Consider the following 24,760-nt stretch of genomic DNA (forward strand, 5'->3'; position numbering starts at 1 on the left):
GCTCATCCTCTGACTTGTTCTGTGCCCCTGAGAGAGTAGATTAACCTCCAAACGCCTCAGGTTCCTCATCTGTGGACAGTAATTGCTCTCCCTCCAGCTACCCAGCTCTAGTTATCATTGAGAGAAAAGCACACGGCATGTTTCAGAATGTCTGGGAGCTGGCTGGGAGACAGCTTCCAGAGAGGGGCCGGATGGGGTTCTATTATGACCATTGGGATTGAAAAGACAGCTCTATTTTCTACTCTGTCTTTCTGTTAAATTGAACTTCAGCTCTGGAAATTAATATCCCCACTGCATTTTAGTGAGGTGGCTCTATTTTTACAAGCGCCACAGAATCAAGCCCTAATCTGTTATGCTGTGACCTTTTGCTGGGCTCTCCATCAGGGAATCATAATTCAGGGCCACCCTCAGCTTTGGAAACCACCATAGGCCTTTTATGACACGAGTGCTATTGAATATTCTATAAAATCTCCTTGGAAAACTGGCCCACATTTCTTTATAATCTCCCCAGACTGTTTCTGAAGACTCTCTATAGATTTTTTACTCTAAAAATCCATAGTGTTTCTTAATAAGGATCTGGCCTCTAGTAAGGGATTGTGGAGAGCATAAAGCTGGATTGGGTCCCCAGGGGAGGCCAAGGTGGGGCAACAGAAGCCATTCTGTTACTGTTAAGCCCCTGGATGAGGAATCTGAGCTTAGGAGCCTATCAGCAGGATGCAATCATTTCCAGTATATGGAGATGAAGGAAGGAATTTAGAAGTTGAGCCATATCCACCCCCTCGCTCCAATGGATTTCAAGTTACCCTAACCTTGAGAAGAACAGGGTTGGTGTACAGGACTCAAAGCCTGTAGGCCTTTTCAGACACTCTCAGCTCTCTTGCTTTCTCTTAGTTGGACCCCACCTGTGCCAAGTTGTCATCTCACTTCTGCCCTTGTATGAAGTACAACATCATGGGGCCTGGAATCTGGCTTTCTGAACATCCACTAGGGGCTAGAAGAACAATCTGAAAGTACAACTGGGTCACACCCCTTTGGATGTAGCCTTGACCAAAGAGAAATAGAAATAGAAGGGAACTGGACAGATAAATACTTTCTCTTTTCCTCAATGTAAACTGCTTCAAAGTGTGTTTTTTCCTTGCAAATCTTCCCAAGAAGACCAGTGTGCCAAGCAAATGCGCCTGTTGAGGACCTAATGTGTCTCTATAATGCTTATCGTGTACCTCTGGCCAGCACAGGAACACATGGCATTGCCTTACTTTGCATCTTTCCTTACATCACTTGCCCTCTTCTGCCTTCACTCTCATCACCTTGGGCTTTCACCTCCCAAATAAAGTGTTAGTACTTTAATTCTTCCCACAGGCACTCCTTTCATAAGGACCTGGGCTCACGTACATGTGGCTTTGCCAAATGTGAAGGTCACGTAAGGCATGATAGGCCCCATCAGAGCCAGATTGTGACCCTGGGGGACAGAACTTCTATGTGACTTATCTCTATGCCATATCACCTCACCTTTGCTTAGTGTAGGGCTTGGCACATGGGAGGTATTCCATGAAGATTTGAAATATATTGCACTGAATCGAGTATATCAGAACCAGAAATAAACCTGAACCCCCCCTCAAAATGTTTTCTACTTAGCAAAGTGAGTTATGAGTTTCTGAGCTTTGGCTAGTGCTGCCTCTTAGAGCAACTGCACTTCCAAGAAGCCCTGGAAAGGGTGAAGCATTATATACTCACCTGTATTAGTAACGGTTCTCCAGAGAAACAGAACCAAGAGAGTATATATATAGAGAGAGAGAGAGAGACAGAGAAAGACTGATCGATTATGAGGAATTACTTCATGTGACTATGGAGGCTGAGAAGTCCCAAAATCTGGTGTCTGCAAGCTGGAGACCCAGGAAAGCCAGTGGTGTAATTCAGTCTGAGTCTGAAGGCCTGAGAACCACGGGGGCTGATGGTGTAAACCCATCTGAGGGCAGGAGAAAACCGATGTCCCAGTTCCTGCAGTCAGACAAGAAGGGGGAAGAATCCTCTCTTCCTCTGCTTTTTGTTCTATTCAGGTCCTCAATGGATTGGATGATGCTCATCCATATTGTGGAGAGCAATCTACTTTTTGAGTCCACCAATTCAAACGCTAATCTCATCCAGAAACACCCTCACAGACACACCCAGAGATAATGTTTAATTTGGGCATCCTGTGGCCCAGTCAAGTTGACACATAAAATTTACAAACACATGACCATTCAAACTTTTATAATTTTTATAAACTCTTTCACAGACTGTAGTTCATCTGATACTCATAGCAAGTCTCCAAAGTAGACAAGGTAGATAACATTTCCATTGAACGGACATCTAATACACAGGGACACCAAGGCTTTGCAGAAGTGACATGACTTGCCCAAGTTCACACCAAGTCCAGGCCCTTTACTGTGGCACCATTATAGCTAAAACAATAGAGGTCCCAGGCAGCAATGCAATGCCACATATCCTTAAGACCAATCACACAGTATAGAGAGACCATCTTTTACCAAATGGCATATGTGCCCCACTACCAAAGAGACAGAAAGACACTGAGCAAGACAGAAAAACATAGCAAATTATGTTTTTAAAAGAAATCTGAAGAGTTCAAATAAAACTGTGGGAGTTATGACCTTTTTAAGTGAAGAATAAATTCAAGAAAAAGAAACATTATGAAAAGACTATCCTTTCCCCAAAGTTTTAACCACCAAACAAAGAAAAAGCAAAGGAAACATAAGGAAGTTCTCTGAGTAATGCCATGCTATCCAATGCCGGCAACTCTTTATCCAGCATTTTCTGAGACAAGAAGCGACATTTGTCTCTGTAGCCAATTACTTGCCAAAGGCTAAGGCCTCAAATATAAGTCCTCAAATATCACCTACACTTCCTGGATTTAGAAATGCCCCCAGGAAGCCCAAGGGCTGGCGCTGGAAAGGGTCCTAGATTCTCTTCTTACTGGGGAGACAGAAGGGAGGAAGGACTAGGACTCATAGAAGGCTCTTGTTACCTTGAAAATACTCAGAAGATGGTGCACACTTGCCACTTGCTTTTTTTTTTTTTTAACCGTCTGTCAGAAATCTCAGTCTGGCTCACTTGTAGGACTTGTTCCAACTTTAAAACAAGCTCTTCTCCTTAATCTTCTTCAAGAGGCTGTGTTCCTCTCTGACCTCCTGTCTAGGGGCTTGACCCTGCACTCTCTGCCTGAGCCAGCCTAGTGCTGAGCCATCCATCGAGCTGCTGTCACATCAGGATCTCCTTGGCGGGCCCCCCGGAAACTCCAGGGGCCACAACCCAGGAGATCTCATACTCTGCTTGTTCTTCCCTGACGGATCTTTGACGGATACAGTGATTGGAACAGAGCAAAATAAACACAGGAAAACAGAAGGAGCAGAAGAAAGGACAGATGAAACTTCTACCACTTTTCCTGATAAACTCATGGCGCCTCCAGTAAACTCACTGTGTTTCTAAAAAATCCACTCTGATTGGAGCAGACGGAAACCCAGAGACATTAAAAGGGCCTCTGGATCTAAAAACAGCCACCAAAAATCCCGTGCACTCACTGGACTGTAAAGAAGGGGTAGTACCACCTTCATGTCATTCCCTATGGACTAGAAATTATGTTTAAAAACAAAGATACTTCGGGCGATTTTCTTGATCCCAGGGTTAGTTAAAGAAGGCAGTGACGAGGGCTATCGCTAAAAGGAAGAGCATTTAGAAGTGAGAGCCAAAAGGGAGAATTTAGGATAGAAGCTGACTGGTGCAGTTCACGCCAGAAGGTGTCGCTATATTACAGACCTAGGAGAAAATGAAGCCTCCTAAAGACCAAGAGAGTTTAGACCTAAAGAGGCACCAAGTCACTTAACAGCTTCATTTTATGGATAGGAAAACTGAGGCTCAGGGAGGCCGGAAAACTAGGGATAGAGCCAAAGTGTTCTCATTCATAGCCCACCGTGACCACTTCTTCCTCCAGATGAGCCACCCAAGCTGAAATGGTGGCCCGACTGCTGTTTTAAGAAGGGAGGGCAATCTATCTCTTCCAAAGAGTTCCAAAAAGCATGTGCGTTTAACCAAGGAGACTTCTGTAATCTGGATAACACTTTTGTAGGGCAGCTCCTTCCCCAAGGACACAGGATAAGCAGGGGGTCCTGGCGCCTGTGGGAGAGAGGGCAGAAACCAGCTGTGCAGAAGGCAGGCAGCTGCCCCAGCGCTGTGAATTAACACAGCTAGCAGCAGCAGATCCGTCTGCTTAAGATCTGGCCTCCCATCTCTAGAAACTTAAAGAACTAAAAATCACGTATGGCCAGAGGCAGGGAAATCACCCAGCAAGCCTTGGGCATGCTACCGGATTTGGGCAGATTCTCTGCTGAATTTTAATGAAGTAATTAAGAGCTAGATAATAGAGATGGGGCTCTGCAGAGCAACACTCATGGACCTAACCTCTTTGATATGTTCCTGCATCAGGAAGCAACTCTATCACTAAATGGCTTCATTAATATTCCAGCCAGCTCTCTGGCTCTTAAAGTGATCTATGCCAAAGTTTGTTAGTCTTTTAAATTACCTGCTGAGGTCCTCTGAAAAGAAAAAAGAATGAATGCATTCTGGGGAAAGAACAATGTCACAGAGGGTGCTAGAAGAAGCAGACCACTTGGGCCTGCTCATATTTCCTTTTTAAAAACTAGTCTGGGTTATAAAGAAGAAACAATCATGGGGCCACTCCATGCAGACTGAGCAGGGGACATGGAACGTGGCATGGCAGCCCAGAAGAGCAAGACGCCTGTCTTCACCTGGGACGCCTCTCTTTAGGAGTTGGCCACTTGGCAGATACCTTGACTACTTAGGACAACCCGCCTGTTACCTCCTTGGCCCAGAATAGAGATAAAGAAGCCTAATGCTTGGGCTCCAACAGGCAAAGAGAGCTCTTTTCAGAGAAACCTAATCCTCTACCCCAGAGGTGTACCTCTGTCACCCAGAGTCAGGGAATAGAGAAGAAGCCGGCTCTCCTTTGACTCACCAGATATATTCTCCCTGCTCCCCTTTGCCTTCCTGTTCCTCAAGGCCCATTTGACACCTCACCTCCTTTAGGGTACCTGCCTGTATAATCCTAGAAGCTTAGAGTTGGGACCTCAGAATTCAATTTCCCCCATCCCCTCTCCCTCTCCTGTGACTACCTTGTTAAAGAAGAACCAGCTTCTATTATATGCTTCCAAGGACAGAGAGCCTACAATTTCACAAGTTCAGTGTCAGGCATGTCTTACTATAAAAATATACTGCTACTGAGAAGAATTCTGTTTCCTGACTACATCAATGAATTACAAATAGTTGTCTGGTGTGGCTATAAGAGGGTAGCAAGAGAGAACCTTATGGTGACTGGACAGTTCTGTATCTTGACTGTGGTGGTAGTTACATGAACCTACCTACACACACGCGCGCGCGCGCACACACACACACACAAATGTGTGCAGGTAAAACCAGTGAAATCTGAACCAGCTCTGTAGATTGTACCAATGCCAATTTCCTGGTATTGATACTGAACCATAGCTATGCAAGTTGTCAACTCTGAGGGATGCTGCGTGAAAAACACATAAGACCTCCCTATACATTTCTTTGCACCTTCCTGCAAATTTATCGTTATTTCAAATTAAGACATTAAAAAAAAGTAGTTGGCATCTCTTGAAAGATTACTGTTTGCCATGCACTGTTTAAATATTTTTTTGTATTAAAACTCAGATATTCGTTTTAGGTAAGAACTCACTTAAATCTGATGACCACCATAGAGAGAAGGTAGGTGGTGAAGCTGAATTAGAACCCGGGCTCTCTGGCACCAGATCATTACTGCTTGACCATTGCTTTGCCTCATGACACTACATCAGCCTTCATACATATTACTCTCTATAATCACTCCATTAACAACTAATATTTATACACAATTCTGTCTCTCAGAGGGCTTTCACAACAACCCTGTGAGACAAGATTTTATTTCCTACAATTCCCAGATGAGAACACTGAGCTTTCAGCCCTCAGACCCCAAACCTTAGGCTCTTAACATCATATCTTCCCACTCTTCTGTTGTTCTCCTGCACTAATGGAAAGTAACACAGTTGTTTTCAAATGCTAGCCCTTCATTAATTCCAGTTGGCCTTTACCTGGAAACAATGACCTAAAAGTCCAATCCCCCCAAGGGGCTGGCCAGAGGAAGAGGATGGGGTGGTGTCCATCTAGGCATCAGGACTGGCTGCTTAATGAAGTGGCAGGAAGCGGTCTCCAGGGTCCCACCTCCTAAGGAAGTCCAAGGGCATCTTCTTACCTTGCAGCAGCAGGTGTCAGCACAACCAGGAGCCCCTAAAAACATGCATGCCCTGAGGCCCGCAGTAACTTCAAATTTTAAATAGAACCAGTTTGTGCAATTCATTGCCTGCCTCTCTGTGTCATTCCAAACACAGAGGAAAAGAAGTCATAGAAGCAGATGAGCAGGTCTCACCCTAATACGAAAGGATTTAGGGAATCTATATAGAGGGATCAGTATGAAGGGGTAGGGGGAACACACAGAATTTTCCCACCCAGAAAGACTGACAGCCTAACAGTTTTTGATATTCTATCATTGGTAATCCATTTCTTTGCTTAGAGAAATCTTTTGCAACTCCTAGAATTCCCTTTAAAAATACAAATATCTCTGAGAAGCATTATTTCTCACGTCTATATGGAATCAGATTAGTGGGGATCAGCTGACGACCAACCTTCGTTGGGATGAAACGTCATAGTGGTGCCTGATATTTTTTTTGGTAGGAGGAGGTGGGGACGGAACACAACTTTGTCTCCTTTTTCTGGAGAAAAAGGAGGGAGGAGGGCATTTAACTGCATAGTCAAGAGTTGTTACTAGAAGAGAAAATGCTGGATACTGAATGTTTGTGTCCCCTCAAAATTCAAATGTTGAAACCCTAATCTCCAGTGTGATAGTATCTGCAGGTGGGGCCTTTGAGAGGCAATCAGGTGGTGAGGGTGGAGGCCCCATGATGGGATTAGTGCCCTATAAGAAGAGACAGGAAAGAGCTTGCTTCCTCTCTCTCTGCTTGTAGCCATGGGAGGACACCAAGAAGATATACATCTGCAAACCAGGAAGAGACCTCTCACCAGAACCCAACCTTAATGACATCCTGATCTCAGACTTTCCAGCCTCCAGAGCTGTGAGAAATAAGTTCCTGTTGTTTAAACTACGCTGTTTATGATATTCTGCTATAGCAGCTCAGACTGGCTGAGACACAAAATGATACGTTTCTAAGTGTATTCTCTAGCAACCCTCAGAGAACAAAAGCTACCAACATTGTTCAAAAGTTCAGGGCATTTCTAAAATTTATCTTGGAGTTGGCCTTGCCCTGGGTGGGCTAGGCCTGCCCTTCTCATGGCCTCCTCTCTGATTTGCATCTTGGATGTTCCTACAGAAAGCCTTCTTTTCAGAAATAAACCCTCTCTAGTCTGGCTATGTTTCAATCCATTCCAATAACATCTAACATACATTTAACAAATCTCTACTCTAAGCAGGGCACCAGATTGGGCCTTGGAAGCAGACAGAGGAAAAAGCAACCCGGACTGTGCTCTCTACAGTGTCCTCCAGGGGAAAAGATAATTGAGCGTTCTAGTTCAGAAAAATCTGAGTCCCTCTCCAAGGGGCTTACATCAGCTAATCTGTATTCTCCTGCTGATCCTTTCTTTACTAGAGGATCAATGTGTCAGTGCATTAGTTAGCTATTACTTCAAAACAATGCTGCATAACAAACAATCCCCAAATCTCATTGGCTTATAACAACAAACATTCATTTTTCTCCTTCATTGGTCTGTGGGTAGGCTGGGATTCAGCTGATCTCAGTTGGGCTCCATTAGGCTTGGATCTGGACTAAGGATAGAGTTCAGGTATGTATGTGTCTCATCATTTTTTGTGGACCAGGAGCTATCCAGAGCATGTTATTCCATGGCAAATGGCAGAAATCCAAGAGGCCAAGCCAAATAACCCAAGCACATTCAAAGCCTCTGCTCACATCTATATAATAACATCCCATTGGTTAAAGCCATGCTCATCATTAATGAGGCACATACTCTTACTTTAATGGGAGGTACACCAAAGTCATATTGCAAAGCTCATGAAGGTATCATTCTATTATAGGGAAAGAGAAAAGAATTAAGATCAACAATCCATCTATTAATTAGTAATAACTAATTTACTGTTTGAGACAACTTCCTGAAACCTCAGATGCCACTGACAGAGCAGGGTCTCTGAGGCCCAAGACATGAGACAGAATCAATTGGCGGATCAGTTACACTTCCCTTCCATTGTGGCCTAGCACAACAATGGCCCGCTGTAACCAGGAAGCAGCTGTGGACACAAAGGGAAACATCCTTCATTGTATCTCCCTGGCTTTGTTCCAAGCCCTAGTAGAATACAAACCAGAATCCCAGCAGCCTTGGTGCCGGACTAAGGTGAATCATCTTTGCAGCAAAACTGTCAACCAGAAAGAGTCCAGTAACAGGATCAAATATCATGGGGCCAGACCTCCCTACCTACCCCTTACCACTATCCTCAAAGGCAGGACTGTCCTTGCCCTCAGGAGCAGCTATAGTCTCCTAGTCTTTATAATAAAAGACTTACGCTAATAACTGCCATTTTCAGAGGGGCTTACTATGTGCCAGGAACTATGCAAAATATTCTATTTTGATATACTCTTCTGAAGACCCTGTGAGATGGGCATTGATCACCCCACTTTACATATGAGGTGCAAATAGATAACTTTCTCAAGGCTACATAGCACAAGGCCTGACAGGTGGCAGAAGTACGAGGATGAATGAGACAGAGGTCATGGGACTGGACCCTAGCTCTTCTGTTAAACACTCAAGTGGTTAATTCCAATTCTAGGGTTTCAGTTTTACCATTTGTAAGTTATCACCATTAATACTGCAAGAGGGCTACAGTGAAAATTAGGGAAGAGTTTTGTGCAGAACAAAGGTTTCAGTGTCCCTGGGAGAACAAACACAAGAGTCCTTGGCCTATGACTTCAAATTTTACATTTTCTTTGATGGCCTGTCTTCAGAGTAGCATATCTGAGCTTCAGCAAAGCTCAGTGGCAAGAAGTCAAGGAGAAAAGCCTGGACTAGAAGGGGAGAAATTCTCCCTCGAGTCTGACTGTGAGCTCCCTTATCCTTAGTGGCTCAGTATGGCTTCCCCAGGCCACTTTCCACCAGGCTGTTCTATGGCAGCCTAGCAGGAGGAGGGCTGCTCACCCTCTGCTGACTAATGCAGTGGGAGTTGCCTCAGTCATACTGCCATTGAGGGAGAAATACATTGTCACTTTCTTCAGCTATACCAGCACTTCCTGGCCAGGTTGCCCACTACCGCCCACCCCCCGCGCCCTCACTCCCACCCTTTAGAGCTTAGGGAGCCAACTCTTATAAAAATAGGGAGCATAGAAGAGAGGAGTTTGAATGGCTATGCCAGATAGAGCCCTGACCCTCTCTGAGGACCTCCGTTCCAGTCCTGTTGGATTACTCAGAAGGAGGCCCCACATCAGCTGCATTCAGAATCCTAGTGTTCCTCTCATAGACAACCTCCAAGGGTAGCTGAAGCATTAAAGCTATCTTGAGACCACTCTCTCTGTCCTCTGATGTTAATCCTGCTGATACCAAGTTTTTATAGCTAATGTTAGAGAATGGGGTTGGTTATTGATGGAACGTAAGATGACAAGTCTTTCTGAGAAGGATCCAAGAGCTCCTCAGTAGACAAGGAGAACAAAAAGGTAAGCCAGATCCCAGGCCAGGTCAAGACTGTCTCCAGAGGATGGTTCCCTCTTCCTAGCTCATTCCATATCCTATGTGCCATCTAGTAGGACAGACACATGGGAAAGGAAGGAAGAAGGTATGGGCCCTGCATGAAGGGGTCTCTTTGGCAAAGGGCTGCAACAGATGCCCAGCTCCCAGGTAATTAGGGAAGAAACTGGGTCAGTCTAGGCTCCTGTCTAACTTCTCCTCCTTCAGTGTATTTTCTGAGATAAAATGTGATTGAGGCCAGAGAGAGACCCAGAAGATTCTTTCTTCACAAAGTCATCATAATAGGCTATTTGATTATGGAAAACAAAAGAGACAAAACACTTGACCCAAACTTTCTGGAACAATGAACAGTTCTTTCTGTTGGCACTCCAGCTGATATTCTTCTTAATAAGTATGAAAAAGAAAGGCATTTTGTCAGTTTTTTTCATGCCTTCTGCTTCTTCAACTCCAGGAAGCCTTGGCTGGTGAAGCCCCCCCTACCTGGGGCTCACATAGCTCCCATGATCTCCATAGCACAACTCGTGTCACACCACATTGTTATTGTCACTTGCTTCCTCTCCCTCAAGGAAAATACATTTCCAGTTTTGTACATTCTGGCTGATGGGAAGTTCATTAGGTTTATCTAATAATATATAGATAAAGTTCCATTTTCTCTGATCCTCCTATAGCCATCTCCCTACCCCGCTGCACAGCACAGAGATTTCCTCTTCTTTGAGTTTTGGGACCCAGGAGATGTGTAGCTTAGCACTGGGCTCAGCTTTAGTCCTCCCAGGTAGAGGGTTCAGCAACTCAAATGCAGGAGCCATATTGGACAAGTTTCTGTGCTCTCAACCCTAGAACCTCAAACAGAGCGAGACTCAAAGCATGTAATCAGTTAGCCTTGCCTCAGTGATGAGTGGCTGTTGGTGGCATCATGCTTCAGTGTATGCCAGGTCCCCAGCTCATCTGAGAACATTGAACACCAAGGTCAGGATCACAAACACTGCCTCCTGCCCTGTCTCTACTTTGAATCAGAGCAACGCAAGTTCCTTAAAAGTGCTCCAATCCTAACCTTCCCATCTCTTTGCAGATGGCTCCAGGTGAAAGCCTTAAGTGGCTACCAGGCAGGCCTGGCAGGGAGGAAGGGCAATGAGCATTCATGGCAGAGTCAATCCTTGCTCTACAGGGGAGGAAGCTGCAGTGCCTGGGAAACCAGTGAACTTAGCACGGACTATGAGACACAGCTGCTCCCCTTCCACCTCATCCCTGCCTCCCGTATCACACAGTACCTCACACTTTGAACTGTTGAGCCCAGTGACATCTCCCTGAAAGGCATTAAGGCCTAGAGAAACATGGAGGGAAGAAGGGAGAAACAAGCTCCTCATAGAATTATCTAACTAACATTTTAAGGGTCCTAATGTCAGGAACCCAGAAAAGCACAGACTCTTACATGCACTAGGTTTCCTCTCGTTAGAATCAATCCATCAGCAGGTGTTTTCTGTCAACAAGGTGAAGCAGATGGAGCCATGTGAGCCAAAGTCTCAGCCTTCACAAAGTGCCCTACTTGGGTGGGCAGGCAAGACTCACACAGAAGTAAGCTAAGGACATCATACTGTGGATGAATAGACTGGACAGGTAACACAGACTTTCAGAGCAGCAGGAATTCACATGAAGGAGAGTGGGCACCTGCAACTGTAGGTTCCTAAAGGTGGCAAAGTCTGAGCTGGCTTCCAAATGAGAGACATGTCAATTTGAGTAGAGAGAAGGCTTGGAAAATTTTAAGTGAAACACCACATAAGCATGGATTTTGTGGTAAGATATGCAAACTGTGAATTTTCAGCAATGGCAGAATGGGCCATTCAATCCCACTGTAGGAAATGATGCTGTCTTCTTAGGTTTGATATGAGTTTAAAATAAAATAAAACCATTTCCTGCTTGATTACAGTTAGAATCAGAGAAGGATTTTCAGTCTGACCCTCAGTAGTGTTTAAAATAGTGGAAAAGAGCAGATAAGGCATTGAATAAAATAAATGTTTCCGATCTCAATCCAGTTACTGCTGAATGCAGCAGCGAATTGGAAAGGTAGGTCACCTCTGACATTCTCAGCCATAAGAAATTTAACGATGGATGAAAATGGATAAAATCAAGATGCTCTGATAAAATGGGGAGGCTTCAATATCTCAGAAAATTAGGATCCTTGTAACCAATTTTACAATGGCTGGATTATAGCTAAATAGGATTTTAAGTCTATTGTAAATGAAATGAAATCTAATTTAACTGGGCCACATCATTTTTACTGAAATGTGATAAATGCTAATTTCCTTGCTGGGCACCAGTGACTTGGCTTGCAATAGCTGTTTGCAAGGTGCTCAAGTCTGACCAATCTCAAATTGGCCTTTTCCAGTCCTGAGGCTGAACCTGGAATTCTCCAGGGTCGGGTAGGAAATTAAGGGAAGTAATTAAAGTTTACCTACTTTGCTCCAGGGCCTCATCACTACGGGCCCAAAGTCGTTTGGCCACTTTTTAGAACCACTTCTCTCTACCAACTTTAGCCTGACCAGAGCTACAAGATAGTATCCCAAGCACCTGCTTTTAATATCTCTCCCTCTTCACTTTTATTATTATGCCTGTCTATGTTCTAAGCAAAGTAAAAATATCCAAAGACAATGTTTTCATAGACACAAAGTCAAGAGACAGAAAAGGACAAGCCAACATGGCAGACAGTGAGCTGTGAGCTTGTTTAGTGTGCAAGATATCGAATGGAAAGTAGTGGCATATATGTATACTACGGAAATGCCCCCAAGTGTTCCAATTCTGGAGTCATTCTTTCCTTTAATATTCACATAAAATAATCGCAGTCCCTATTTTGTTTCCCTACCATACCGCTTCCTTGGGAACGCAAACATGTGGTTGCTGCTAGTCCCCAAGGCAACTGCAAACCATGACTGACATTAGATTGTAGTGACTGACACTAGATTGTAGGATTTATCCAACTTTCCTGAACACTTCAGGATATCATAAGAAATTACAGTACTGAAAAAGAAAACCTAAACACTCCCAAAATCAACTAGCTATAACCCATTCCAGACCTTACCGATCCTTTCTCTCCTTAGTCCTGGCCCTGTTGCTAAGGTCTACTCTTGCTCATATCAAATTTCCTTTCACTGATTTGTCTTTGTCTATTTCCTGGGCCCCCAGTTCTTGTCCCCAAAACCATCTAATAGTGATAATCATGTTCATAACTATAGCTAATATTTACTGGTCACTTCTATGTGACACTATTTTAAGCCCTTTATCTGTATTAATTCATTTAATCCTCCTAATAGCCAAATGAGATGGGTAGTAATATATTTGTATTCTACAGATAGAGAAGCTAAAGCACAAATAAATTAAGTAAATTATCCAAGGTTTAAGTAACTGGTATGTGGTGGAGGTAAGATTTAAATCCAGGAGTCTGACACCAGAGATGATGGCCTGAACTACTTTCTTAACATTGCACATCCAAAGAACAATCTCTATGCCCAAGGAAGACCCAGTTCATTTTAATGCATAAGGCAGATTCGTACCCTATAATGTCTAACTTTATGTATCAAGTTGGCTAGGCTATGGTGCCCAGTTGTTTGGTCAAACACTGGTCTAGATGTTTCTGTAAATGCATTTTTTCAATATAGACTTTGAATAAGAAAATCAGTAAACCAGTGAATGAATAAAAGAGTAAATAACAAGTAAATAATTGGTAAAATCAGTAAATAAATAAATCAGTAAATCAGTAGACTTTAAGTAAATCATCAGATTACCCTCCATAATGTGTATGGGCCTCATCTAAGCAGTGAAGGCCTTAAGGGCAAAGACCGAAGTTCCCCAAAGCAGAAGGAATTCTCCTCAAGACCAGAACATAGCCTCATTGTATACCTAAAATTTGCTGAGTAAGTAGATCTTAACCATTCTCACCACAGGAAAAAAAAGGTAACCACTGAGGTGATGGATGTGTTAACTTGATTGTGATAACAATTCACAATGTATACATATATGAGATCACCACATTGTACACTCTAAATATCTACAATTTGTCAATTATACCTCAGTAAAGCTGGAAAAATTCCATATAAATGTTAAAGATATAGATAGATAGATAGATAGATAGATAGATAGATAGATATAGACAGACAGATGGATAAAGACAGAATTAAAAAATAAATAAATAAAGACTGCAACATAGAAACCCTGCCTGAGTTTCCAGCCTGCTGCCCAGTGAATTAGGACTAAAGATGGCAACATCTTTCTTACCTAAATTTCCAGCCTATCAGCTTCCCCTACAAATTTCAGACTTGCCAGCCCCTACAATCTACAACTGAATAAGCCAATTGCTACAAGTGTGGGAGTAGATCTATAGCATCAAAGTAGGCTTATGTCTTTCAAGTCTTTAAAATCTTGCTTATATGGGATGCCAATCCAAGCATAATTTTCATGTTTGATTGTGCTAAAAGAAACCCTTCCCAGACAAGATAGAGTAGAGGCAGGAATAAAAGTAGTGAAGGGGAGTCAAAACCCCATCCTTCCACACTCTACCCCAGTGGAACTTTCACCAAGAGGAAGATGATCCATACTCCCATGCAGAGAGAGAGTCCTGGGTAACATTCTTCTCCACATATAAGGCAACCTCTGCCATATCCAGATGAGTTTTCCCAAGACACATCAGCTTACACAATGCCCACTGTGAGGACTTGTTTTTTGCTTCTCTATTTTGGACACTGCTATGGTCTGAATGCTTGTGTCCTTTAAAATTGATATGTTGAAACCCAAACCCCCAAAGGTGATGGTATATTGGTAGGTGGGATCTTTGGGAGGCGATTAGATCATGAGAGTGGAGCCCTCATGAATAGGATTAGTGATCTTATAAAAGACCCCACAGAACTCCCTAGCCCCTTCCCCCACGTGAGATACAATGAAAAGTCTGCAACCTGGAAAAGGGCCTCACCAGACCATGATGGCACTCTGATCTCAGACTTCTAGCCCTCAGAACTGTGAAATAAATTTCTGTTGTTTATAAGCCACCCAGTCTGTGATATTTTGTTATAGCAGCCCAAACAAAGACAGACGCCAAGATCTCTCCATGCCTGGCTGAACTCACTACATCCCACCCCATACCATTAGCCACATCACTCAGCTTGAAGTCTGAGGCATGTGAAGTACCATTGGCTGAATGGAGTCTAGTGGTCTTCCTATAAGTGATTAGGTGTGCCACTCACACATTTGGGGAAGTCTTCTGTCTCTATTCCTGGATTTTGTTAGTCCCTCACCTTTCTCCAGCTCACTTTACAACTCCCACTCTCAACCATCAGGGACAAAGTTACACATCCCTCCCACACAACCCTCCTAATACACTCCCACTCACCCATTCTGCTCCATCCTACTGTCCTTTTCCTCAAAGAGCCAAGCAAGCTCCTTTCTGCCTGAAGACGTTTACAGTCACTTATTTCCTCCACTCAGAATGCCCTTTTCTCAGATTGCTTCATGCCCAACTTCTCCCTTTTGTTAAAATTTCTGCCCAGTTGTCACCTTCTCAGATAGGATTTTCCTATGTAAAAGAACATTCCCCCTCATTCCCTTACCTTTCTTTCATTTTCTTTATAGCCCTTTGACTAGGGAAAACTGAAATAATATGTGTGTATATATACAAATGTATATGTATATGTATATGTATAAGTATATGGGTATGTGTATGTGTATGTGAATGTGTATGTGTATGTGTATGTGAATGTGTATGTGTATGTGAATGTGTATGTGTATGTGTATGTGTATGTGAATGTGTATGTGTATGTGAATGTGTATGTGTATGTGTATGTGTATGTGTATGTGAATGTGTATGTGTATGTGTATGTGTATGTGTGTGTGTATGTGTATGTGAATGTGAATGTGTATGTGTATGTGTATGTGTGTATGTGTATGTTTATGTGTATGTGTATGTGTATGTGAATGTGTATGTGTGTGTGTATGTGTATGTGTATGTGTGTGTATGTGTATGTGTGTGTGTGTATATGTGTATGTGAATGTGTATGTGTATGTGAATGTGTATGTGTATGTGTATGTGTATGTGAATGTGTATGTATATGTGTATGTGTATGTGAATGTGTATGTGTGTGTGTGTGTGTGTGTGTGTGTGTATGTGAATGTTAATCGTCCATAGAACCCCACTAGGATGGAAGCTTCATGAGACTAGCATCTCATTGCCTCTTTTCCTCACTCTTGTTTCCTCAAAATCTAAAAAAAAAGTGCTTGGCATATTGTAGGGAATTCAGTTAAATAAATGAAAGGATTTTTATATGATTTAATTAAGGGATTCAGCTTTTTTCCCCTTCCGAATAAGTGAGCCAATATTCCTATTATTGGCTACAAAATAATTCATCGCTTATCTATCGGTTTTGTGGAGTTGCCTTTATCATATGCCAAGTTCCTGTATTTAAGACACTAGATCTTGAAAAGGCAGGTTAAAATTATCATTGGAAATATAAATAATATGAATAAAAATGTTTAAATCTAGTACCTTAAGAATTATATGGGCCTTTCTGCACTGTGCACAGTTTTTAAAAGCTCCCTATGTGATTCTGATGTGTTCGCTCACCTCCACCCCACATGAAGAACTACTGCTCTAACTATTTAGCACCTCGTGTGGGCTTAGCATTGGAAGATAAAGAAATGGTGTAAGGCATAGACTTTGCCCTTGAATCACTTACTGTCTCAGTGGGGAGACAAAACATGTATTGGAAACCAACAGAATATTAAGTACTAAATTTTCCGGGAAATTATACACATGGAAGAACCTTAAGATAAACTCTGTAGGAGACAATCAGAAACAAAGAGTAGCTTGGTTGTGCGTGAAGGATTCATCGTGACTGTTAGACCTGACTTTTATAAAGGACAATAAATAAAATGGAATTCTGCCCTTTTCCTTTGGGAAAGATGTTTAAGATGGCAGTTTCCTCTACGTACCATCAAGTTTGTTTTGCAGTTAAATATCTATAAGTAAAAAATGAAACACATTGATAGAACAAGCCAAAATTGTGTAAAGGCTTCTAATTATAGTCATTTACTTGAAATTAAATGGCTATAACACAACTGAATTCTGAATTGAAGCACATGGTGGATATGTTACTCAATCCATCCCATATATGTGTGCATGTGTGCGTGTGTGTGTGTCTGTGTGTGTTTATCTTTTAAAGATTTTTTTTAAAGATTTTTATTTTTATTTTTTGCCCCCAAAGCCCCAGTAGACAGTTGTATGTCACAGCTGCACACCCTTCTAGTTGCTGTATGTGGGACTCGGCCTCAGGATGGACAGAGAAGTGGTGCCTCGATGCGCACCCGGGATCCGAACCCGGGCCGCCAGCATCGCAGCGCGCGCACTCAACCACCAAGCCACAGGGCCGGCCCTGTTTATCTTTTAAAATGTATTATAAAGAAGCACCAGACTTCCGCCTTCTCAGGCAGGCTATGGGAACTCTGTCCCAAACAGAAGATCTGAAGAGTCTAGTGGTTCTTTTCCAGGTGACTTAGGTGATTTCTATTTTAAAAACATGCAGCATTTCTGGCAGTAGAAACTTTTAAAAAACTTAGCCCTGTATTTGTGCCCACCCCTCCCTCAGCAAATGTACGAGATCCTTGGATTTGAATTTTTGTGTTAGACTCAAGGTTGGTTCCATGTTTTTCTTCCTTTCTCTCCTCCTTTAAAAATATGTTACCTGCTTTAAGTCCATATTGGAATGAAGCAGGGGCAAATAAATATATATTAATTTCTGTCATCTCCTAAGTGGTTCTCAGCGTGTGGCTCCTGAGCAGCTGCGGCAGCAGCACCTGAGAACTTGTTGAAATTGCGAAATCTCAAACTCCACCTCAGACATACTGAATCAGAAACTCTGGGGACAGGGCTCAATAATCTGTATTTTAACTAGCTTTCTCTTGATTCTGCTGCACACTGAAGTGTGAGAACCATTATCCTAATAGATGATAAACTTACCACTGCTGCAGGAATGGTGAGGAAGGCCCTGAAAATAAGAGTGGGTAGAGCTTAAAGGGTGGATTGACATTGGATTAAATGATTTGGTCATCTTAACACTTTGGAAAATTTCAACATATTATCTAACTTCCAATGATTATATTGCAAACAATTCCACAGATATCCATCAAGCTGTGTTGAAATGTTAGCTTTTAACTGAGGCCATAGTGTGAATTGTTTATTTTCATTGAGAACACCTTTGACAACATTTCTGGACTGCAGCAAGGGATCCAAGTTTTCCATGGTTAATAGATAGAAAACCTGACAATCTAATCAGCAATTTTCAGCCTTGTCAGACCTAATGCCCCTTTAATATCCTGAAATGAAATTCAAAGGCAATATACCCTTCCTGTGCGTGACTTTAAAATAATAAATTGTCCTATCAGTAATATAAAATAGAAATAAAAAGAAAGTAATTTATAATAAAATAACATGTATTTAAATAACTGAATGCCTTGGGCATGCCCACCCAAGAACACATAAAGCAGTCAGCTGGTTGCCTCATAAATGAAACCTCTACAAGTACCAATCTATGCAGGTGTATTGATTCAGATATTACAAGCAGTGCTGCTATCAGTGATGGGATTTTCCAAAATGTTGAATCAACACTTGGTAAAATTTCAAACAAAAAAGAATACAATTTTCTCTCAATTTACATAGTGGTTGCATTTTTGGAAAATTTCAATGTATAGTAAAATGGTGAAAAAATAAACTTGGTGTTTATGCATAGAATGGAGTTTGCTTCTAGGCCCAAATAATTATGAACATGTTTTTAACCAACCTGATTATCTGGTGAGTCATTCAAAAATCACGTGACACACAGGATTATTCGCTGTGCAGGACTGTACCACATATTGCTGAACATCTAGCATACCTAGTTCATGTCCAGTGAATGTCAATGATTCCCCCCACTCACTATGACAACCAAAAGTGCCCCCCATAAATTTCCAAAACACCCCTTAAATGGTAGTAATGTAATCACTGACCTAGACAAAAATCTGTCTGAATATTCATTTATTCATCACTCAGTCAACAAATTGCACAGTTAATATGTTTCCAGCATGGGGCTTGCTAAGTGATGGGACCAGAGCGTATATTCTCTTAGGGGACCTGGAACATATACAATCAAGAGACCACAAGGTAGTGTGTAATTAATGCTATTCATAAAAGGTATAAAAAGCTACAAGAGTTCATAGAATGAGCACATCACGTCTGTGAGGAATCAATGAAGACGTCATGGAAGACATACTTTGGGCAGTGAAGAATGGGCAAGATATAAACAGATAGAGACAGTGAAGGGCATTCCAGGAAGAGGTCATGGTTTGAGAAAAAATATTTGAAGCATGTGTGGGAAAGATTCAATCAGAATCTCAGATTTCTCAGGCAATGACTGTTGTTTCTGATTTCCTATTGAAGGTCCTCATGGCCTTCTCTTTTCTTGTTGCTACTGACATGGAGGCATCATAAACTTACCTATTTTTCAGACCCCAATGATGTATACTTCTCAGATTCTATATAACCCCCTTCATATTCCTCTGCCCAAAAAACCTTTACAGAACAATCATACGTTTTCAGGTAACTTCAAGGGACACATAAGTCTCAAATACCACAAGAATGCAGACCTTGCTTCCCAGAGGCCATCTGAAGGGCCTATAGGAAGGGGACATCTAAGGCATTTCTTCACATTTTCCCTATAACTCTTGTTTATCGAAATCTTACACATCCTATATGTTACCTGTTCCTTTAAGCATCTTATATCTCTCTAATGGGATGTAATTGCCCTTCCTCTGAGCCTCCATAGCCCCCTGCTTGCTCTTCACATTATGTACTGCACACTCGGTTATCTGTATGAATGGCTTACCCCCTCCTCCCCACAGGATATAAGGAGAGCCAAAAGAACAAAGCCCAAGTGTAATCATATCTCTCTGAGTTGACACACTTGTACTCTTACTGATGTGAGTTCTAACGAGTAGTGTCAGGGCTCTATCTAGACCACAGCAAACTAGCATGAAAGGCTCTGCTTATCACAGAAAGCCAGATGAACTTTATATTATCCAATAAAGGAAGGAGGCAGGAGAGTTTCTGAGGCCAGGGGAATCACAACAAGTAGGGTTGGTAGCATGGGTGTGAGAACCAGAACTCTTATCAATCTACCCAGGACCAAAGCTAGCCCATGCCCTCAGGAAACTCATGCTCAGATAAATTGTCCACTTTCCTACCAGCCAAAAGAATTGGCCTGCCACTATCCAGTCTTTTCAAGGCAACTTTTCATTTTTTAGAGAATGGGAGAGCCAAAGAATGAGGTGATACCAGAAGTGGGGATTTAAGGGCTGATCTGAACATACAGAACCAATAAAGCCTCTAGAAAATCAGTGCATTCAGGGAAATGTCACCTAACTCTAGTCCATTCTACAAAAGGAAGACATGCTTCTAGGCCAGGATGGCCAAAGACAGGCAGTGGGCTGAGCTCAGGAGCCACTGTTGTGAATCTTTTTATTATGAATCTTTTGAATGCCCTCAAATACATTTCTTAAGGACCCCCTAGGTGCTATTGCTGCTGAATCAACCAGCCTCCTCCAGCTCAAAGCTCTTCTTACTCAATCAAATTGATCACATTATAAGATGTCAACCTCCTTAGGGTTAAGCATCATATCCTAGTCATCTTTGTGAATCTGAGTGTCTGATCCTACAGAAATGCCCACCAAAATGACTGCTGAGAACTGACAAAGCAAATTTCTCAGTGTAACAAAAAGCTGGAATTAAAGATCCTATAAATCCTCCTGGAAAATGTATGCAGAAGAGAGTTGTGACCTTAAAATTATTTTTATGGATTATTTTTATGGTTTTCTGATTTAATTTTTTCAAACGAGAATATCACTTTTTATTATAAAAGCAATGCATGTTCTTTATTTTAATAAATCCAAAAGATACTGACATATATAAAGAAGAAGTATAAATCTTCTGAAATCCCATCCCTCAGAGATAATCATCAACCCTTTTATGTATTACTATGTATTACTATGTTCATAGATATATATATTTTTAATGCAATAACTTGGTTTATAGCATTATATAAGATTCAGGTGTACATCATTATATTTCAATTTCTGTATAGATTACAACATGTTCACCACCCAAAGACTAATTACAATCCATCCCCACACACATGTGCCTAATCATCCCTTTTGCCCTCCTCCCTCCGCTCTTTCCCTCTGGTAACCACCAATCCAGTCTCTGTCTCTACATGACTGTTTGTTGTTGTTTTTATCTTCTACTTATGAGTGAAATCATATGGTATTTGGCTTTCTCCCTCTGACTTATTTCGCTTAGCATAATGTCCTCAAGGTCTATCCATGCTGTCATATATGGCTGGATTTCATCGTTTCTTATGGCCGAGTAGTGTTCCATTGTGTATATATACCACATCTTCTTTATCTGTTCATCCCTTGATGGGCACCTAGGTTGCTTCCAATTCTTGGCTATTGTGAATAATGCTGCAATGAACATAGTGGTGCACGTATCTTTACGCATTCTTGTTTTCAGGTTCTTCGGATAAAGACCCAGCAGTGGAATAGCTGGATCGTATGGTAGTTCTAGTCTTAATTTTTTGAGGAATCCCATACTGTTTTCCCATAGTGGTTGCACCAGTTTGCACTCCCACTAGCAGTGTATGAGAGTTCCCTTTTCTCCACATCCTCTCCAACACTTGTTTCCTATCTTGTTAATTACAGCCATTCTGATGGGCATGAGGTGATATCTCATTGTAGTTTTGATTTGCATTTCCCTGATCGTTAATGATGTTGAACATCTTTGCATGTGCCTGTTGGCCATCTGTATATCCTCTTTGGAGAAATGTCCACTCAGATCTTTTGCCCACTTTTTAATTGGGTTGTTAGATTTTTGTCGTTGAGATGTATGAGTTCTTTATATATTTTGGAGATTAAGCCCTTATCAGATATATGGTTTGCAAATATCTTCTCCCAATTGTCAGGTTGTCTTTTCGTTTTATTGATGATTTCCTGTGCTATACAGAAGCTTTTTAGTTTAATGTAGTCCTATTTGTTTATTTTTTTCTCTTCTTTTCCTTGTCCAATCAGACATGGTACTTGAAAATATGTTGCTAAGACCAATGTCACAGAGTGTACTGCTTATGTTTTCTTCCAAAAGTTTCATGGTTTCAGGTATTACATTCAAGTCTTTAATCCATTTTGAGTTAATTTTTGTGTATGGTGTAAGATAATGGTCTACTTTCATTCTTTTGCATGTGGCTGTCCAGTATTCCCAACACCATTTATTGAAGAGACTTTCCTTTCTCCATTGTATGTTCTTGGGTCCCTTGTTGAAAATTAGCTGTCCATAAATGTGTGGTTTTATTGCTGGGCTCTCAATTCTGTTCCATTGATCTGAGTGTCTGTTTTTGTGCCAGTACCATGCTGTTTTGTTTACTATAGCTTTGTAGTATGTTTTGAAGTCAGAAAGTGTGATACCTCCAGCTTTGTTCTTTTTTTTCAGGATTCCTTTGGCTATTGGGGGTCTTTTGTTGTTCCATATAAATATTAGGATTCTTTGTTCTATTTTTGTGAAAGATATTGTTGGGACTTTGATAGGGATTGCATTGAATCTATAGATTGCTTTAGGAAGTATGGACATTTTAACTATGTTAATTCTTCCAATCCAAGAGCACAGAATGTCTTTCCATTTCTTTGTGTCTTCTTCAATTTCTTTCAACAATATTTTACAGATTTAAGTGTACTGATCTTTACCTCTTTGGTTAAGTTTCTTCCTAGGTATTTTATTCTTTTTGTTGTAATTGTAAATGGGATTGTATTCTTTTTTTTTTTTTTTTTTTTTTACCATTCCATGAGCCAGAGGTATTTATTGTCCAAATGGACTTATGTGAAAGGTTTCTTTTTTGTTTGTTTGTTTGTTTTGTTTATTGCAGTAACATTGGTTTATAACATTGTATAAATTTCAGGTGTACATCATTATACTTCTATTTCTGCACAGATTACATCATGTTCACCACCCAAATACTAATTACAACCCATCACCACACACGTGCCGAATTATCCCTTTCACCCTCCTCCCTCACCCCTTCCCCTCTGGTAACCACCAATCCAATCTCTGTCTCTATGTGTTTGTTTACTGTTGTTGTTATCTACTACTTAATGAAGGAAATCATACGGTATTTGGCCTTCTCCCTCTGACTTATTTCACTTTGCATAATACCCTCAATGTCCATCCATGTTGTCACAAATGGCTGGATTTCATCATTTCTTATGGCTGAGTAGTATTCCATTGTGTACATATACCACATCTTCTTTATCCATTCGTCCCTTGATGGGCACTTAGGTTGCTTCCAAGTCTTGGCTATTGTGAATAACGCTGCAATGAACACAGGGGTGCATGTATCTTTACGCATTGGTGTTTTCAAATTCTTTGGATAAATACCCAGCAGTGGAATAGCTGGATCATACGGTAGTTCTATCCTTGATTTCTTGAGGAATCTCCAAGTTGTTTTCCATAGTGGCTGCACCAGTTTGCACTCCCACCAGCAGTGTATGAGAGTTCCCTTCTCTCCACATCCTCTCCAACACATGTTGTTTCCTGTCTTGTTAATTATAGCCATTCTGATGGGTGTGAGGTGATATCTCATTGTAGTTTTGATTTGCATTTCCCTGAATAGTTAATGATTTTGAACATCTTTTCATGTGTCTGTTGGCCATCTGTATATCTTCTTTGGAGAAATGTCTGTTGAGGTCTTTTGCCCATTTTTTAATTGGGTTGTTAGTTTTCTTGTTGTTGAGATGCATCAGTTCTTTGTATATTTTGGGGATTATGCCCTTATCAGATGTATGGTTTGCAAATATCTTCTCCCAATTGTTAGGTTGTCTTTTGGTTTTGTTGATGGTTTCCTTTGCCGTGAAGAAGATTTTTAGTTTGATGTAGTCCCATTTGTTTATTTTTTCTATTGTTTCTCTTGCCCGGTCAGACATGGTGCTTGAAAATATGTAGCTAAGACCGACGTCGAAGAGCATACTGCCTATGTTTTCTTCTAGAAGTTTCATAGTTTCAGGTCTTACATTCAAGTCTTTAATCCATTTTGAGTTAATTTTTGTGTATGGTGTAAGGTAAGGGTCTACTTTCATTTTTTGCATGTGGCTGTCCAGTTTTCCCAACACCATTTGTTGAAGAGACTTTCTTTTCCCCATTGTATGTTCTTGGCTCCTTTGTCAAAGATTAGCTGTCCATAGATGTGTGGGTTTATTTCTGGGCTTTTGATTCTATTCCATTGAGCTGTGTGTCTGTTTTTGTGCCAGTACCATGCTGTTTTGGTTACTATAGCTTTGTAGTATATTTTGAAATCAGGGATTGTGATACCTCCAGCTTTGTTCTTTTTTCTCAGGATTCCTTTACTTATTCGGGGTCTTTTGTTGTTCCAAATAAATTTTAGGATTCTTTGTTCTATTTCTATGAAAAATGTTGTTGAAACTTTGATAGGGATTGCATTGAATCTATAGATGGCTTTAGGAAGTATGGACATCTTAACTATGTTAATTCTTCCAATCCAAGAGCATGGAATATCTTCCATTTCTTTGTGTCTTCTTCAATTTCTTTCAGCAATGTTTTATAGTTTTCCGTGTACAGCTCTTTCACCTCTTTGGTTAAGTTTATTCCTAGGTATTTTATTCTTTTTGTTGCAATTGTAAATGGGATGGTATTCTTAATTTCTCTTTCTGCTACTTCGTTGTTAGTGTATAGAAACTCAACTGATTTTTGTATGTTGATTTTGTATCCTGCAACTTTACCATATTCATTTACTACTTCTAAAAGTTTTCTGGTGGATTCTTAGGGTTTTCTACATATAAAATCATGTCATCTGCAAATAGTGACAGTTTCACT

The sequence above is a fragment of the Ceratotherium simum genome, chromosome 11 (assembly GCF_057802395.1).
Source record: "Ceratotherium simum simum isolate JZ-2026a chromosome 11, ASM5780239v1, whole genome shotgun sequence".
NCBI classification, from domain to species: Eukaryota; Metazoa; Chordata; class Mammalia; order Perissodactyla; family Rhinocerotidae; genus Ceratotherium; species Ceratotherium simum.